Source organism: Ambystoma mexicanum, chromosome 9 (genome assembly GCF_040938575.1).
Source record: "Ambystoma mexicanum isolate Mex_15411 chromosome 9, UKY_AmexF1_1, whole genome shotgun sequence".
In the NCBI taxonomy this organism is placed as follows: domain Eukaryota; kingdom Metazoa; phylum Chordata; class Amphibia; order Caudata; family Ambystomatidae; genus Ambystoma; species Ambystoma mexicanum.
Genome location: NC_090931.1, coordinates 590,046,110 through 590,065,425, shown reverse-complemented (window position 1 = coordinate 590,065,425; position 19,316 = coordinate 590,046,110). Strand labels below are relative to the sequence as shown.

At 46.9% G+C, this 19,316-nt stretch overlaps 1 long non-coding RNA gene across 1 annotated transcript in view; it reads left to right on the top strand.

Annotated features, from left to right (window-relative positions):
* Positions 1-19,316, top strand: part of LOC138488325 (uncharacterized) — a 255,954-nt gene that overhangs the window by 146,727 nt on the left and 89,911 nt on the right. Inside the window, exon 2 of the long non-coding RNA XR_011274639.1 lies at positions 9,971-10,080. This is a non-coding gene — a long non-coding RNA (uncharacterized lncRNA). The remainder of the gene's footprint in view (positions 1-9,970; positions 10,081-19,316) is intronic.

The window sequence follows — 19,316 nt, the reverse complement described above, 5'->3', positions numbered from 1 at the left end:
CGTGCAGACAAGGCACCGGAACACTGCTGAATGGAGACACACTTATGTGGATTGCAGGGGCACAGTCTGCTTCAGGGGAAGCTTGCCTGGAGACACGGGGTCTGAGGAGGCCATGTGAACAATTTGCCATGGGCGAAGGATACCTTTTGAAGTGTACATGTTGTTTGGCACCTTGGCCGTTCGAGCCCCTGACAGCACCCCATGGCAGCGCACATCCACTGGTGTGAACTGCCTTTGATAGTGGGGGGTGGGATGAATGGGCTGGGAGGCGTGCAGACATGGCACCGGAACACTGCTGAATGGAGACACACTTGATTCACTTACAAACTGAAACAACCATTGATAAAAAAATAGGTTGTGTTTTAATTCGTTTCTTATTTTGATGGCACAAAAATACTAGACATTGTAAAGGTCTGGTTGCAGCTCAGCGAAGTGAAAATCCCCTGTACTGACCGCTGTCACTGGGGAAAGTTTGTCTAATGGCACCAACGACACAGGCGGGTATTACTCGTCGAACGCAGTGTCCAAGCCTCCCATGAAGCCACCATGTGTACGAACCATATTCCACCAGCCTGTACTACCTATGAAAGAGAAAGATACAATCTGTTTTTAAATGACCAAGATAAGTGTATTAGACCTTAGTTGTCAATGACAATTCCTGTATGCAATGGCATTTTTGACAGGACAAATGCTAACTAGACACTGCACAATATTGAACGACTTTTATGCGACTATTACTAGAGAATTGCAAGACTAAACGGATATGACAATGATATCTTGAAGTTACGAGAATATAAGGGACAACCGTGAAATAGTAGTGGCCTAACTGACATCACAACCAGACTATACTTACTCGTTATTTGGATTACGAGGGCGAACTGTTGCGCGAAGTTCGTGCATAAGCACCATCAAAATCCTCAACACGGACCGTGTGAGACAGACTGTCGTGAAATCTGGCAGCTCAGTAACGCATTGCGGCTGTGGATAGCCTTGCGATATGTAGGACAAGCATCCAGAGTTTTCTCGGCAGCAGCAGTTCTCCACCTCGGTTGGCATTAGCGCGCACCGATTGCAGGTACACCAGGTGGAAACACCGTCCATGCGACTAGGCCCAGGCTCTTCATCTGTTGAAACGTCCGCCCAACTGTTGTCTAAATCCCCATCGTTTACAGAGCTTGCTCTTTCCAGTAATTCCTCCTCGGAATACTCGGGCTCATACACGTAGGGCATTATTGTTGCCATTGTGTGGTAAAGAAACGAAAATGGGCTACAAGCAATGAAGGTAGCTGACCAGAGCACAGAAACGATTCACAGAACAGAATACTCAAAGAAATACAGCAAGAGGAATGGAAAAGAAAATCTGTTGTTGTGTGTTGTGAAATGCTCTGTTTATACTTATCGAGGAAAGATGGCTTCCTACCGTTTCCATGGCGACACGTCATTAGCTGAGGCGCAGAGAATGTTGACACGAGACGTGCTTTGGCATTGTGAAATGGGTGGTACGCGTCTAGTGATGTCAGGCTCAGGGGCGGGGGATATGATTTAGTGCCGCAAGTGCAGGTCACCCAGGGCGATGCGGCAAGTGATAAGATTATCACAAGATGGCCACGCCCTGCTGCCTGATTTTGCTTGTGTTCAAGAGACGAAAACTCGGCTAAGGTGCATAGGAAATGTTTGTACGATCGATCAAATTATGGTTAAAAGCACATGGCCGACCCATAGGGACAATAATATTTTCTGACCAAACCATTCCTTTAACTGCCTTTCAGCCTTCTTCGGTAGAAATTCCCCCTTCCATTTCTGGGCTATTGCTATTCTGGCAGTCCTCAACATGGTTTTGATCGGCCTAGTCAGTCGAGGCTCGCCCTGCCGGCGGTTGGGAGCCCAAGGAGCACCTGAAGATGGTCCAGTACCAGCTGATCCCCAGTAGTTTCTTTGATCCAGCTTAGGACCTCTGTCCAAAACACTAGTACTATTGGACAACCCCACCACATATCTATGCAAGATCCCACTTGGCCACAAAATCTGGGGCACCTAGGAGGTCCCCAGAACATTTTTGAAAGTCTAAGAGGGTCTCTGTACCACCACTGAAGGACTTTAACATTGTGTTCCATCATGGCCGTGAACAAGTTCCCATGAAAAGCTATTTTATATAATCGATCACAGTCTTCCCCTGCAATTTCCTTCCCTGCCATCTCTTCCCAGATCTTTTCCCTTCCCCCCCACCCAGGTCTGCCGAGATCAGCATCCTGTATATCTGTGACACCATCCCCTTCCTACTCATCACCATGTTTATTACTGTCTCAAAGGGGGTAAGTTCCCTGAGTAGACGGTCTTCCCACTTGGGTGCTGTTAGTATCCCTTTGAACCTTAAGTAGTCAAAGATTGAAAATTTCGCCTGGGGCATATCAACCACTAACTCCTCATTGGTCTTAAATTTGCCCTGGCGGAATAATTGGCCAGCGCGTTCAAGTCCCTCATACGACCATTGATAGGAATATTTAAAATGTTGCCTGTGTAGGGCTTTCCGTTGGCCCCTAACCGAGGTCAGAGGGGACAGCCACGAGGATAGGGCTGTCATTGCCTTTCCTCTATGCAAAATTGCCTAGGGTTGGGTGGGCTTTCAACCTGTAGGGGATATCTTTTTGTGGGGCCCAGAGGTAATCCCTCACCTTCCTGGGGTGGGCTTCCAGGTCCTTCAGGAAAGTCCAATAATTCCTCTGATCCTCCCTCCTCTGCTCCAACATGACCCTCAGCTGGGAAGCCCAATAATAGTTTCAGAAATCTGGGAAACCAAATCCACAATGATCCGTAGGGAGAGTCAAGGCTGACATTTTCAATCTCGCTTTCTTATTACCCCCAGATGAACCTGGACACCAGTACATTAAGTTAATTGAAAAACCTTTCTGGAAGGATCACGGGAAGAGATAAAGAAGTAGTGGAGACATGGCAATATATTCATTTTCACCGATGTCATCTGGCCATTCCATGCTAGAACTGCCGGTTCCCACCGTTTCAGGTCTGCTCTGATTTTGTCCAACATGGGAGTGGAATTCCACTTCACCAGGCTTGAAAGGTCTCTAGTAATAGCTACCCCAGATACTCAATGCCTATCCTTTCCACCTTCATCCGACACATTTGTGCCTCTGAATCGAGACCCGACTGTCCCTTCCTTATAGGCATCACCCTGGATGTATCAGTGTTTATTTTGGGCCAGAAAACACGCCATACTGGATACCTGTGAAACTAATGCCGGGAGAGAGTGGTCTGCGGGTCTGACAGGTAGGCTAAAATGTTGTCCGCAAATAATGAGAGTTTGAATTCGACACCCCCTCGGATAATTCCCTTTATACTCAGGTTGGATCTAATGGAGATGGCTAGGGGCTCCATCACCAAAGCATATAACAGTGGAGAGAGGGCACATCCCTGACGAGTTCCCCTAGATAGGCTGAAGGAGGCAGACAACATCCCATTCACCATGACTCAGGCATCAAGGAGTTATACAGGGCTGCAACCCAACTTCTAAAGGTTTTCCCAAAGCCAATGTTCTTCAAAACGTCCATCATGTATTTCCATTCCACCTGATCAAAGGCCTTTTCCAAATCGAAAGTGACTAGACACTGTTTCCCCCTCACTCTTGTTCACCCCCTGCATTAAGTCTATTGTTTTCATGATATTGTTAATACCCTGTCTGCCTCGTATAAAGCCCACTTGGTCCCCATGAATTAGAGTAGGCAACACCCCTTCAATTCTATTACCCAATAATTTCGCCAGGATTTTAATGTCCACATTTAATAGGGAAATCCACCTATAAGATGCACACTGGGCCGGATCTCTACCCTTCTTTGGTAGCACCACTATAATGGTGCCCATCATCGTTTCCAGAAGGGGTCCTCCCTCTAAGACTGCATTAAACACCCTTGCCAAAAATGGAGCAAGGGTTGATCTATATTGTTTGTAGAAACAGAACGAGAAACCATTCACGCCTGTTGTTGTACACCATTTCATCCGTTTAATCGTGGTCTCCACCTCCTGCACACCCCTATTAGACCTTCTAGGGTGACGGCCGTCTCGCTGGCGAGACTCAGAATAGACAGGTTGCCAAGGAAGTCCGTAATATGAGGCCCGTCCCCCGCATTTTCTGATGTATATAGACGTTCAAAGTTCAAATATTTAAACTGTTCCTCAATCCCATCTGCATTATACACAGAGGGAGCCCCAGGTATCCTAAATTCGTTCACCAATTTTTTCTTACGTTCCTCTTGTAACCTCCAGGCCAGTATCTTGTCGGCTTTATCCCCCTGCTCATTATATTTCTGATTAAGAAATAATAATTTCCTCTCCGTGTCATGTAGCAGTAATGATTTCAATTGGGCTTCATATCGTTGAAGTTTACCAGCTTCCCTAGGGTGAAGGGGGATCCCCATCGAGAGACCAGTCTAATTCCTGCTATCTTCTCCCAAAGGTCCTGCTCATGTTTCCTCCTTTCCCTTTTCTTGTGAGAGCCCATTTTAATGAGTACCCTGTGCATAGTAGCTTTAAACCCCTCCTACAGGTGGTGATCAACCACCTCCCCGTATCATTGAATTCAAAATAGGCTTTGATCTCCGTGAGTAGGGTTTGAGCTATTTCTTTGATCTTAAGGAGGGCATCGTTACACATCCATCTACCCCCCAAAGTCCCCACCACTCATGTCCCCAACACTACGTTCACTAGGTTGTGGTCCGACTTCGGGACCGAGTCCACCTGAGAGCTGGCAATCTGACCCCTTAGTGTGTCATCAATTAGAATCAAGTCTATTCTTGAATAGGAATTATATATACGTGGGAGTAGTAAGTGAAGGGCTTCCCCCCTCCGATTGTACCCATGAGTCTGATATCCCAAGATCGCTATTAGTCTGCCTAAACTTCTCAGAGACCTTGGCACCAAACACGGGATTCCTCCCGCCCCTTGTCCACACCCTACAATGGTCCTTCATGGAGTCAAGGATCATGTTAAAATCCCCTCCCACTAGCAGAGGGCCCTCAACAAAGGTCCTCAGCCAGTCCCTGACCCTTTCCCAAAACACCAATTGACCCTCGTTGGGGCAGTAGACCAATCCCATCGTCAGCGGGGACACCGCCAATTTTCCCTTCACAAGCATAAACCTTCCCTCCCGGTCCGCCATCTGGGCCTCCACCTTAAAATTCAGGTGGCTGGATAACATAATCGCCACTCACCTTCTTTTAGATTTCACCAAAGCCCTATAAATATCTCCCAGTAGGTTTGTCCGGAGGGAAGGTTCCGCCCCTGATACCAAATGTGTTTCCTGTATCAGTAATATGTCCAGCTGAGACCTCCTAAATTCCCTCAGCAGGAGGGATTTCTTTGTCGGTGAGTTTGCTCCCCGTACATTCAGTGAGCCGATTGTTATGTGAAGCCCCATATCGGTTTCTGTAATTGTTTGCCCTGCTCAACCCGCATCTTTTCACCAACTGTACTATGCGGCTCGCCACCAAAGTAATGCAGTCACTCAAACCAGAACACAGTGCTTGTGAAACTTGAAAGTAACTTCGCCAAACATTTAACTCCCCAGCATTCCCCATCCCCCCACTAACCCGCTCCCAAAAAGAGTCCAGTCCTGATTACCCAACAGAGCGACCTCTGACCGGAACACCAGTAACATCCCCGGGACTTTTAGCCATGTAACAACACTTCTCTCCTGAGCCCCCCCTTCAATCACAACCCCCAAAATGAAAGCAATAATTAACCTTGATTGGTCAATCGACCTCTTCCCCCCTCTCAAAAGGAATTTGCCATCCCCAACCTCCCCCTCGCCCATCCTGAGTTTTCGAGTTGGCTCTGTTCCGTTCCCCATTTCAGCCGCCACCTACTCCCCCTGCCCTGCCTGAATTCACGAGCCCGCCACCTCTCCCTAGGACCCCACTCAGCCGTTTCTTGACCCGAATAGAAAGGGCTGCATTGGGAAATGTCTTTATATCCATTAGTTGGGGGTATTATCCTTGAGAGACCAAACCCTAGTTAAAATCTGGCAAAAATGTAACCACATTTCTGACAAGTCTCTCGGAGGAGTGTTCAGCTTTCTAAATGTTCAAAAGGCTGGTACGTGACGCTTATTGCACAGTTTAACACGCCAGCCCTCACTCTTCGTTAAGCCTCCTGCGTCTTTAAGTGTACTCTCCTGTGTCCCGGTCAGTTCCTCCGTAACTCTTCTTATGTCGTCCTCAGTTACCATGTGATATTTGTAACCATCGTTCTCAAAAGTTATTGAAAAAGAAAAGCCCCATCTGTCACGGATGCCCTTGTCGTTGAGCCATTGGGTCAATGGGCCGCACAGCCTGCGTCGCGCTAGTATATAGGATATAGATCCTGAAAAACTGTGATGTTGGCCTCTCCCTCGTGCACTGCGCCCACCAATCTCGCTTTCTCTAGGATCTTCAGTTTCTCAGGGTAATGATGAAAGCGAGCCAGCACTGACCTCGGACACCTGGTTGTTGCTCCTGCTCTGTGGGCCCTATCAATTTTGGGTTTGTCAATTGAGTCATCCCGAACGGGGCTTTTGCGACATTATGGATGTTCTCCTCAAATCCCTCTCAGTCTCTCCCTCCTTCTCTGGAATACTGGCCCATCTTTGAGTTATTTCCATCACCCTCCTCTCCAACTCTGATAGCCTCATGCCCATCTGCGTTTCGAAAGTGTCCAAGGAAGACTGATTAGACTCGACTTGCTGTATCCTCTCATGCATTTTGTCTACACGGTGGTTCAGTCTATCCAACTTGTCCCCAATATCAGCTCTGATTCCCCTGATTTCTTCCATCAAGGAGGCAATGTCTCTTTTAGTGGAGGCCTGGTCACTTATTTCCTCCTCCATGACCACTCGTTGCCATTGGCCAGGGGTGTGCAGCTCGTAATGAAACTGCCTCAGGGTGGATTCCCAGCCCATGTGTGGGGTACTGCACTATGCAATTACTTGGACCTCTTTTGCCCCAACGTGGTAAACTGCCAAATCCTCGCCCTGAGTCGGGGGATTAGGTACAGGCAATACGTCTCTGTGAGCTGGCCCCGATCGGTCTGTCTCCAGAAAAGGGGGGTCCAGAAGCAGCTCTCTCATGTGCCACGGAAAAAGGTGGGCCAATAAACACTGTCAAGGGCCAGCGGCACAGGCGCTGTGCTGGGAAGGGGCTCCTCTGTGGCCGGCTGGGGACCGACACCATGCCGGCTCGTCCACTTACCAGTGGGTTGGCCTTGTGGTGGAGGCACTCTTCAGGCAGACCCTGCTTGTCCCTCTCCAGTCCGCGGGACACCTGCGAGTGCCTGGCCGCTTCGGGTGCACCGAGGTGCTGCACCAGGTATCCCCTGGGTCCTCCTCACTAGGGGTGCCGGTGCATTAACCACGCCCCCGGGAGGGTGGTCTGATTTGCTGCCTGGCTGTCCCCCGGTTCGGGTGCCTCGACAGGCCTTCTCTGCGCTCCTGCAAGGAACGTCTTTTCCGTGCCCCCAGGATCAGAGGTGGTCCAGTCCCCGCTTGGGGCCACCAGCTGCGAGCGAAGCAGACGGCCCGGAAGAATCAGGGGCGTGCTGCACAATCAGGTCCCGCGTCTGCCATTTTTACTCCGATCTGCCTGCAACTCGCCCCAGTCCTGCAGCACCTTATGGAGGGGCCACCGCTCACTTCAAAGGTTGGTGGGAGGGCGTCAAAGGGGGGGGGGGCTCAGGATCCCTTTTCATTCCGGTAGCCGTGAGAAACGTTTCAAGGAGCGTTCATCCACGTGACCCCTGGGGGCCTCTCCCTTGGTACATGTATTTGAGGTTTAAGGGGTAAAACGGGGAGTTTGGGGGCTTAGTGTAGGGTGGTAAGTGAAGGTGTGGGGCCCCCCTCAAATAAAAATTAAATATTAGAAGTAAATTACCACAAAGTAATTTACTTCATTGTAATAACTTAAAACCGTTGTATTCAAAGCAGCTGACTTCTCAATTAAAGTGCACTTTAAATATAAGAATAGAAGAATAAACACTGCAATGAACATGTCAGGAATTTCTAAAAACTGGAAAGCTATCAGAACATGTCTCACTCCCTGGGTTCTCAATATTGGGAAAATAAATGTCTTTCTTAGAGCTGCATGAATAGGGCAAAAAACCAAAATGCTGGAGGTTGTTTACATCAGACCAGAGACAATTGCATTTGGAATCAGTAATGGGTTCACCCTCCGAGGAGTGGACAATATCTCCCTGAGAAAGTATATTTGTTCTAAAATGGAGAAGAAGTGCCTGTTTCCTCGGATTTGACAACCATTGAATATAACATGGCCTAACAGCAAGAGGGATAATCTTTGGATAAAATGTTTTTTAAGCTCACTTTCCTTTCTGGCATCATGTTTACGAGAAAGAAAACTCTCCACCAGTTACCTTCTTATCCCATCGCTAACAATTAACTCCTTGGTAAAAAAAAAAAAGGTTTATAAAACCAAGAGGGTGTAAAGAAGATCTAATGGATTTTAACCAAGGGGAAAAAGTGCAAACGTTTGAAAACATAACATCTTCTATCAGTCCTCTTGTTAATGATTAATGATAAGTGAGGATTTCCATATAATCGCAGCCAATAAAGCAATGGTTTCAAAGATATGAGATCCTCAATACACATGAAATCACATTCTTCATGCAGGAGTTATCCCGGAAAACCATGAGACACCCCATGATTTTTCTCAATAACTGATTTTCGTTAACTTGCCGCACCTCATCTAATAATAAGAACCCCAAGTGGCTGCACCATAGGTCACAAAGGTACAGATTTAGCATGGCAGATCCGAACCGTTTGATCTAGTGGCAGCCCACCAGGTTTCATGCCATATTGCACAATTGAGCCATTTATCTGGGAAGTCTTGATCACTTGTTGTTTAATGTGCAAATCCCACCTCTTGTCACAAGAGATTGTTACGCCCCAATAGAGTTATCTCGAAGGGTGAGCTCCACAGACTCTTCAGATATACTCTTTGCATAGCTAGAGTGAAGGTGGACATAGGTGGCACTAATATTTTTTAATATTTCCAAGCACTGCAGCTCTGTGTTCTAAAGGAGCTGCTGAACTCCAGCTCAGATAAAAAACCTGGATACTTGTGGATAAGAGGTGGTGGACAGGACTTTGAAGTGTACGTGGTGTGGCTTTCGGCCAGAGGTAGACTTCAGTACCAAGTTTGAACTTTGCTCTATGAAAACAGTGATGGCTATTTGTGATGGCATGACGGGGAGACTGGGTCTTACTTCTTTTTGGGTCCCACTATCTTTGATAATCCAGACTTTACACCTGCATCTAGGTCTTCTGCTTTTTCAAGTAGGAAATGAGGGTGTTGTGAATTTGTCTCTCACCTTTTCCACGAGGGCAAGAGTCGCTCCTTTGAGTTGTGCAAGGGGGTATTTATTCTTGTTGGACTGCAGGATGGGAGGGGGTAGAGGGTAGTTACTGGTGGATGTGCAATTGTCTTCTTGGTTTATTAGTTCCGGTCAGTGGTCGAATGCGGGCGGGAGCGGTGCTCCTCCACTCTTTTATTTTATTTAGTTTTACTGTTCCTATACTTTTATTTGAAAAAGAAACCGTTCCGGAATGGTTTACTTTTCAAACAAAGGAGCATTTGTTTAGGGGATTTTATTGCTCATGGGAGGGGGCGTGGCGATGGGGTTTGTGGGGACAGGCCAGCAAGGAACATAGTTCCACTACTTCTTTTCGTACACTTCGACCACTGGTTCCGATCAATGGGGACACTTGAAATACTTAGATGTGGTTGTAATAGTACATTTTTCTTTTATGATAACAATAAAAGCTTTTTGATAAACAAAAAAATTATGGCTTTTTGTACACATACACTAACGCATCAGACACAATAATGTCTACACAGACTCATAATAAAATGAAAAATAAGCAAGAGTCCACTGTAAAACTTCAAATCACTTAAGTAGTTATATGCTCTTTTTGCAGAGCAACCAGAAAATCTTGCTGCAAAGAGATTGAGAGATTGCCCAGATCCATGACTCAGCAACCAAAATAACCAGACTCAAGAACGTTAACATCAACTGATCAGCAAAAAGGTAACCTAAAGTAAGATCTCTGATTGTCTGCGTTCGTATGGCAAATTAGTACCCGGCAGGGGTAGGGAGGGTTGGGGTTCAGACTCCCAGCCAATCTGGAGGCTCAGAGCAGGGTCTTTACCTCATGGTAAAGACCCTGCTTCAAGCCTCCTCGGAAGCAGGAGGCCGCCATCCTTCCCACCGGGAGTCAGGTAAGTGCACCCCTGCGCTCCCTTTCCCCTCCTTCCCGCGACCCCATCCCCAATTTCCATCATACCTGCCAGTCCCACTTACCTTGTGCTCCTTAGAGCCTTGCGGGCGTTGGGAACACTATGTTCCCGGCGCATCTCCGTCGCAGCAATGGCCACCATGGCGGCCATCTTGGTTTGTAGTTTTTTTTTTCCAAGTTGGAAAAAAATAAACTATTAGCATCCCATTATAACATGCTGGGATGCCAATAGCTATAAATCCCTCTAGGCGGGGGCTTTACCAGGCCAGGCAATGCCCGGGTTAACGTTAAAGTCTTTGCATCGATCAGGCTTCTAACTGCCCCGGGCATTACCTGGCTCAGTAAAGCCCCTACCCTTTAGGATTTATTGCTTAAATATATGATGCTGCTAACATATCTTAAATGACTATCAATTGATTTGTCTTGGAACAGGACCTTCAATAAGAAATGGCACCCATGGAAGAGTGAGCGGTTAGGCGTAAGGGGGAAGGAGACCGCAAATCAGCTTGCTGGGAACACAGAATGTATCCACCTGTGTAAACCATAGGGTAGCCAACCATTCTGTATTTTGTGTAGGGCTGTAACGAATAGTGAATTACCTATTTGGCCGAATAGTTGGTCCAGGTATTCGGCCAGAGCTGAATAGTGAGCCGAATAGTCGTTTTAAAAGACAAAACAATATGGGGTCCGCAAAGGCGTGGTTGGTGACCCCCACCAATTGTTGCAGGGGGTGAGTGGGTCTTGCCCTGGTGCCCCCCACATATTGTTTTGCCTTTTAAAACTCTGTAACAGGGTTCGCCAGGCCTTGCTTCAGAGTCCTCTGTTGTGGGGTTCCCCCGGGTCTTGCCCTGGCAGCTCACGCTGCTGCATTTGTTTTTTACAGGGGCTGAGGAGCCACGAGGGCAGGGCTCGGCACCCTTGCAGGGCCCACTGTGATCTGGCAGCCTCCACTGCTACATTTTGTTTTTTTACAATGACCCTAGGGCCTCCAGGGCAAGGCCCGGCAAACCGTCAGCAACAATTGTGGGGTTTGATGGGTTTTTGCCTGGCGGTCCCCAGTACTGTCTTTTTCTAAGATTGCCTGGGAGACCACCAGGGGAAGGCCCAGCGACACCACAGAAACAATTGAGGGGGTTGCCGGGTCTTGCCCTGGCGGCCTCTTCTGCTGCATTTTCTTTTTTTTACCATGGCTTGGGGGGCCTCCAGGGCAAGGCCCGGCTTCCCCCCAGAAATAATTGTGGGGTTCACAGTGTCATACCGTGGTGGCCCCTCCTGCTGCATTTTTGTTTTTTTACAATGGACTGTGGGTCCACCAAAGCAAAGCCCAGCGACCCCCCCAGCAACAATTGGAGGGTATGGGGTTGCCGGGTCTTGTCTTGACGGTCCCCACTGCTGCATCTTTTTTAAAATGGCCTGGGGCACTCAAAGAGCAATGCCTGGCGACCCTACACTCAACAATTGCAGCGTTAACCAGGCCTTGCCACCGTGGCCCCCAATGCTGCTGTTTGTTTTTTAAAAAAATGCATTATTGGGTCGCCATGCCCTGCCTTAGCAGCCCCCACTGCTGCATTTATTTTAAAATGGCCTGGGGGGCTGCCAAGATATGGCCCGCCAACCCTAATTGCAACAATTACGGTGGTCACCGGGCATTGCCCTGGCGGCCCTAATGCTTTTTGCTTTTTAAATGAAATGCAGCAATGGGGGCCACCGGCAAAAGGCCCATTGACCCCCTAAAAATAGGGGGGTTTGCTTTGTGGCTCTGGGAGATGGGCAGGTTGCAGCAGCCAATAAGGAAAGACCTTATTTGGTTTCTGCAGCCTGTCCCTGCTTTCTATGATTGGCTATCACTCTCAAACAAAGAGAGATAGCTAGTCATAGAAAGTAGGCCAGACTATTGACTTAGAGTGAGTACTCTATGAAGTATTCAACATAAGCCGAATACCTGGATTTTGGCCGAATTTTGGCTGAGTACTCACTCGAAGACGAAATTCGGTACACCCCTAATTTTGTGGGACTGTCAAGATTTAAAGGACCGTAGAGCAAATCAGCTTGCTTAATACACAGTCTCCTTCCACCGGTGTAAGCTCTAGGTTGGCCAACCATTCCGTCCAGATATAAATAACTGGGTCCCACATCCAGTACGCAGGCAGACCAAGAAGGAGGACAGTTCCGACTTTGCTGCTCTGTTGCAGTATCAGATAGTCAAAGCCTGCTCAGAGCTTTCAAGAGCAAGGCAGCATAGCAGCTCCCACCAAGGTCTCGCTTTGTGTCAATAAGTATTACGAAAGGAGAAATTAATGCAGAGAGACAGCAGTGAAAGGGTAATTTGGGATATGGTGTTAGCCTTTGAGGGGTGCAAATGGTGGGTGTTAACACATCGATAGGTGCATAACACTGCCCGGTGGTTGAAATAATGATTAAAGTTGATGAAATAATATATTGCATTTTCTTTTACTGTGTCTTTTAATCTTGATAGTTTCAAAACCCAAGGCCATTTGTTTAGGCTCACATCATTTTGCATGTTGCTACCATTCAGAACAGGGAAGATAAAGTTGCAACAGTACTCCTTTTGGTAAACCTGTTACTGTAAACCTTTCTATATTGTCACTTTAATGTATTGTGTCATTTGTGCACTGTTTAGGCATCTAAAAAATAATTACATTTGTAAAACCTAAACCTTAACACTTTTATATGAAAAAGACATATCGTCAAGGACATAAATCGCAGATTGAGTCCAAATTCTAGTTTCATCACTTAAAGACAGTGTGTAATTTTAGGGAAAAATGTATACTCGCTGTGTCTTATCTGCCAAAATCCGAAGTCCCTAAAGGGGATTCAGATTGCGATATTAAAAAAATCACCCCACCTGATTTACTACACTATAGAGTTGTTCCATTTAAAATAGCGACCTTCGATACATGGCCAAGGCATTCGTCTCTTGACTTACTAATGGCAAATTATTTTAAAGTCACTCTTCATGTAGCCCCCTGTCAGTATATACGAACCTACTTTTACCACTGGCCCCTCAGTATATGTCATTCAAGCCAGCAATGCTCTTGTGTAAAGGGTCCTTGCCCTAGGACTGTCTCTGCTCTGTTCTGTTTGTTTGAAAGGACATCCAGCTCTAAAATACAAACACAAAAATATTTTTCAATTAAGTTGCCTTGTGCACAGACTGCAGATCATGTTGTGGCTCGAGGAGATAGAAGGTGAGTAAAATGTTCAAAGAATTGGGGAGACTTCCCCCGATCTTGATGAGCACATCAACATGGGAGAATATGTGCACATTAAGATTGGGAAGGATCTCCCAAATCCTTTCAATTCTCTATGTGTGATTAATGCTTATGCAGATGGGTTTGTAGGATTTCTCTTTGGAAAAAAATCTCTTCCTTGATAGTTGAATATTATTGTACACTTTGCACTAGGAAGCACATGCTGCCGGAAACCTTTTTTTATTTTACGGGTTTTGATATAGAAGTTGTTGGATTCAGCTTCACAGATAGTTTGCGGACAGCCAGAGGTCCAGAAGGACACCCCCAAGCCTTTCTTTCTGCTTCACAATAACAGCTAAAATGTAAGCCCCATCCAAAAGCAAGACAAATTCATAAAGCAATCTGTCTGACAACACTACAGAACCCCTCATATCAGCGACTACCGACCGAAATAACCGGTTCAGCTTAGCCTCGAACTCCAGCAAGTGGACTCCTCAAGAGCCTCCCAAAGATCTCTTCCCTACCCCAACAAACGTCCTCACGTTTCAGGGTACGTTTAGCTTTACACTATGTACACAGACCCGACAAACACTGCAGCCATATGACTGCTTGCACCACCTCTACGACATTGACCTCAGCAGAACCACCTAGAGCTCACTGCACAGCCTGCAGCATCTTTAGCCTCATCACATATTCCCTGACTCCCTCCAGACCAACGGCTCTCTGTGTGCCCCAGTGCAGTTAGTTAATAGATATTGAGATCTTCCCTCTAGGTGAAACTTAAGTATCACAAAACATGCAGAATCATACAGGTACAAGACTCCTACTCTTCCGGTTTGCATTCATCAACATCACAGGTTTTGCTACTGCCTCACACCCTCTATCCCACTAACTATCCCCTCTTGTTATCTCCTCACCATGATGTCACCAAAATGGCAGAGATGGACAATGCAAGACCACTTTGCAATGCATTACATTTGTATGATTATGGACAGTCTATGGTTCACGATGACATAAAAGATAATCCCCATTCATATCCAAGACAAATTCATAAAGGAAGATCTGATCTGCCAAAGGGCCCCAGGACATACAATCTGTTGGCAATTCCCAGACTAACGCTTATCAGCACTATTTAGGAGACCAGCCCATTTCTACAGGTTGCCTCACGCTGATATCACAGCTACACCCAAATTCTTCAAAATTAGAAACCTGCTCTGGATCACCTCGTGCAACTCAACAGAGAGGCTGGGGCCCACGAGTTGTTTTCCTCTTTATCGCTTTCTTGGTTTATAACTTTAAAGCTAGCCCTTGCATGTCATAATTTACGATATCTCCCCACTCCTCTGTCGTCCTCCTCACTCATAATTTTTAATTCTTATTCCGAACAAGTGAGGATGAGTGAGCCGCTAGGAATAAAAATTAAAACTAATGAGTAAGAAAGTGGTGAAGAAGGAGAAATGAGGATGTTCTAAAATATACATATTAAGGACATTTTAGGACATCCTTATTTCTCCTACTCACTCATCAGCCTTAATTCTAATGTGCTTCACACTAGTGCTAAGCATTCCTGCAAATGTATGTAATGTCCAGGTTCATATCATTCAAATACACTGTTGTGTTTTTACATTTGTGTTTATTGTTCTCAAAAGTTTTTGAGATTGGCATGTGATTCACACCCTACAGCGGAGGAATCATCGAGCTTTCAAGCATTCCGGACAATGCTTCACTTTACTCTGTGTCAAGTGAGGAGGAGTATACATTAGGAAAAAGAATGAAGACTAGTGAATGAGGAAGATGACAGAGGAGCGAGTTGGAGAAGAGAGGAAAACAAATGGCCTAAATTGGAAACCACCAGTATACATGCTAGGACATCCTAATTTCTCCTCTTCGAACTGCCTCACCTCCCAGTCATCTTCCTCAGTCATCATTCTTCATTCATTCGTATTCCTACTGCCTCACACCTGAGTGAAGAGGGATGAGACTTTAAGAACATGAAAACTAGTGAATGAGGAGGATGAAGGAGAAGTGAGGAAAAGAAATGTTGATGGCCTAAAATGAAATCCATCAATGTCCATTTTAGGACATCCTCATTCCTCCTCCTCAGCGCTAACTCACCTGCCTCAATCATCAGGCTTTTCCGCACTCCTAACACAGTGGTGCACAACATGCAGACGGTGGGCCAATTGAGTCCCTTTAGGACATTATTTGTGGCCATCCAAGTCACATGAATTTAATGATGAAGTGTTGCCTGGCCTAAAGTCAGTTAGTCAGTCAGTCACTAAGTCCATCATATCGGGTGTGTGAAGCCTCGGTGGTCCAGTTTTTGTCTTTGCATCATGATATTGCATCTCGGGAGGATAGCTCAGGGGCAATGTGCTTGCCTTGGAAGCAAGACGACATGGAGCACCAAAGGTTCGATCCCCGGGTCCGCGCTTAGAAACCTCTGGGCATTAAGCGCGTTATAAATAACCTATCATATCATATGTGCAGCTCTAGCTATAATGCCATACAGTAAAAAGCAATACATGAAAATGACACCTTAAACATGTTTTTTTAATTCATATGTGTGTACCAATGCCTCTACCACCCGCACATTTGCATTAATAGTTCGGCCCACAGTATGAGGCTTGTGGGGGGACTAAGCAAAACAAAAGAGGTGATGGCTGGAAGGTTTAGAATTAATCAAACTCTGACATTGCTCTAGGCAGCCCTCCAGACCATCGTTCTTTGCCTGCCAAACCATTACAAAAGGGGAAAGACCACATGCAAATCAGGCTTGGTACCACCACAAAAAGGGGCAGTCCAGTCCAAACTGCTTGGTCACATCGCTTCTGCTCGAGAATACAAGCACCCCAGACATGTTGTGGCCGAAACATGTCTTGGGATGCTTGTGGTCTCCTGCAGGAGGGATGTCACCTTACAGGTTAGGCCGGACTGCGCCTTTAGTGGTGGGACTGAGCCTGATTTGCATATGGTCTTTCTCCTTCTGTGATGGCTTAGCAGGCTAAAAAACGATGGTCTGGGGGGTTGCCCAGAGCTGTCCCAGTGGTTATCATCGATTCAAAACCTTCCAGCCATCACCTTTTGGGACTTGTGGGGTACATTTGGCCATCCTGAGAAACAAGGTGTGCACCCCCTGTGCTAAGATATCATGCCTGAGCAAGCACAGCTTTAGGAATAAGAATGATGACTGGTGAATGAGTAGGATGACTGAATAGTGAGAAAAATACGTGAGTAAAAGAAATGATGATGGCCTGAAACTGACACCACCAATGCCCATTTTTGGACATCCTCATTTCCCCTCAGAAATGTATTTTCATTTTTATTCCAACAGCTCATGCTTCCTCACTGGTTAGAAATAGTAATGAAAAACAATCAGTGAGGGAAATTACTAATGAGAAAGAGAAGGCAACGTGAAGAGGATGTATTTTCCTCCGTTTTTTAAGCCTCATACTACTTTGCAATGTAACAGCGATTTTCTTTCACGCTTGAAACTTGTTCCAGAGCCCTTTGCATAACCCGTGGTGCTGCTAGCAACCCGACACTTTGTTTATTAACCTCCCCCAAGCACACCTTGCCCAACAGTATAAGTTGTAAAGCTGCCAAAGGCCAGGCATTGCATTGTACTGTGTGTCTAGTAACCGCGCCTCCTGGCACCACCTGCAAAGTCATAAGACTTTCTTGTTCTGCCAGTTCTGCAGCTAGTTCTGACCTTTGGCTGGTGCTTATTCTTCAGTAAACCAAACCTTCTCAACCACTCTAAACGAGCTATTGAAGCGATTAGGTTAGTAGACTTCGCATAATGGGCAACCCATTACTGTAAGAGCCAGCGGGTAACGAGAAAAAAATCTAAATAAGGGGGTTTAAAGCAACAAAAAGGGAAACTTTGTTTCGTTAACCAGGAAGTAGCTGCTTCCAAACAACAGGCGAGGCAGCATAGGGTGTGCCCCGTCGGCTGTGTTAAACAGAGGGGTGGGCCACATAGACGGGAGCAATGTAATTATTCGGTCTGAAAATATCGGTGCCTTGAAGCCACCGACAATTACTGATTAACAAAACACTTTTTTTTCGTATTTGGAGATAATATTCCAAACTTCTCGAAAGACTGTTTTACTTTTGAGTAATGTGCCCAGCTGTCTACCCTTATTTTGTAATTACCTTTGGGCCTCTCTTTTGCACTCCACCGTGCAAAATGAGTAAACACTGCCTGCCATTCACGCATGGCAGGCCGCATTTACAGTGAATTCCTATGGAATCCGTCTGCTTTTTGCTGGTGTCAAAAGCATTGGTTTTACTTACAGCAGCTTGAAAATGTCACACTGGTGTCTTTGCCTTCAAAATCCACAAAAATGCCCTGTAGCATGACTGGTGGTATTAGGACAGGCGTACCGCTACCACACCTATCTTTAGCACCTTCATTTAGGCTCCTGGGACATCGAAAATGAGCCCCTTTAAGTCAGGTAAAAACAACAGCTATTATTACAGTGGCCCTCATTACGACCCTGGTGGTAAGTATCGGCCATTACCGGCATGGCGCAAATAACGTGTCCGTGCTGGCCAGAGACCGCTAAAAGCGGCACATTACGAGTTCTCGGGCACGAGCATTGCGCCATGCCGGTAATGGAATCACTGCCATGCCGCTAAAGGGCGTAAAATCCCACTTACCGGCATCGTATGCCGTGCAAATAGCACCTCCGCCACCCTAGCCATCGACATTAGCGGTCACCGCTAATAGCGGTAACTGCAATTAGCGGGAACCGCTAAAAGCGGTGACCGTAAATAAGCGGATCCGGAAGTAGCGTCACCGCACAGGAAGGGGAAAGAGCACGGCGGCCATCTTTAAAAACACAATCCATTGCCATCCTCTGTTACCAGTAGACACCTGACCCCCACAACTTCCACAAACCTCCTACACCACCCCTTTGACATCACGATGCCTAAAGTTTTGAAAAAGACCGGAGATCGGCTGCGCCAGGAGCGCTTTTCAAGGGAGGAGCTAACAATGTTAGCCGAAACACTCCAAGAGCATCCTGATGTTGTGTTCTCCACGGAGATGACCAGACCGGCGCTGCAGAGAAAAAAGGCAATATGGGCGATGGTCGCCCAGAGGGTCAGTGCCTTTGGCACAACACCCCGCACTGCCAAACAACGCCGCAAGCGGTGGGACGATCTACGTCTCTGCGTCAGAAGCATACTAGCGGCAAATCGGAATCTCGGCATGGCGACTGGTGGAGGTGCTGAGTCGCCCCTTAAACTACAGCCGTGGGAGGAGATATGTGCCGCCACCATAGGCACGGAGAGTATTGAGGGAGTTGGGGACATGGAGAGAGGAGCCCCGACATCAGGCGATGCAGGTAGGTGCCTCAAGTTCCACTATGCCAATCTCACCACGATGATGTCCAGATGATTGGGAAGTGCAATGATGCATACCAGGGTCCACTGGACACATTAGCACAAGACTGCCTACAGGCAGTGCTGGCCCCCACCTTGTACACATGCATAATGCTCCCCGTTTCTGTAGCTACCCACCTGCCTCCATGCATCAACCACCTAAGAGTGAGACTACCTGTATGTCACTGCCTCCAATGTGAACCATCCAGCAATCAAAATGAATGCAGCCATCACAATTCCTGCTCAATGCCTGTAGACCCATCACTAACCCTCTCCCTCCTTTGGTCCACCACAGGCTCACATTCGGAAAGCGCTGAGGATGACAAAGGTGCAACCACTGCCAAGAGGGCCAGGGCCGAAGAGGCACAACACCGTCCCTCCAACTCAGGTGGAACAAGGAAACCCCAGCAACAGGAAAAGTCCCA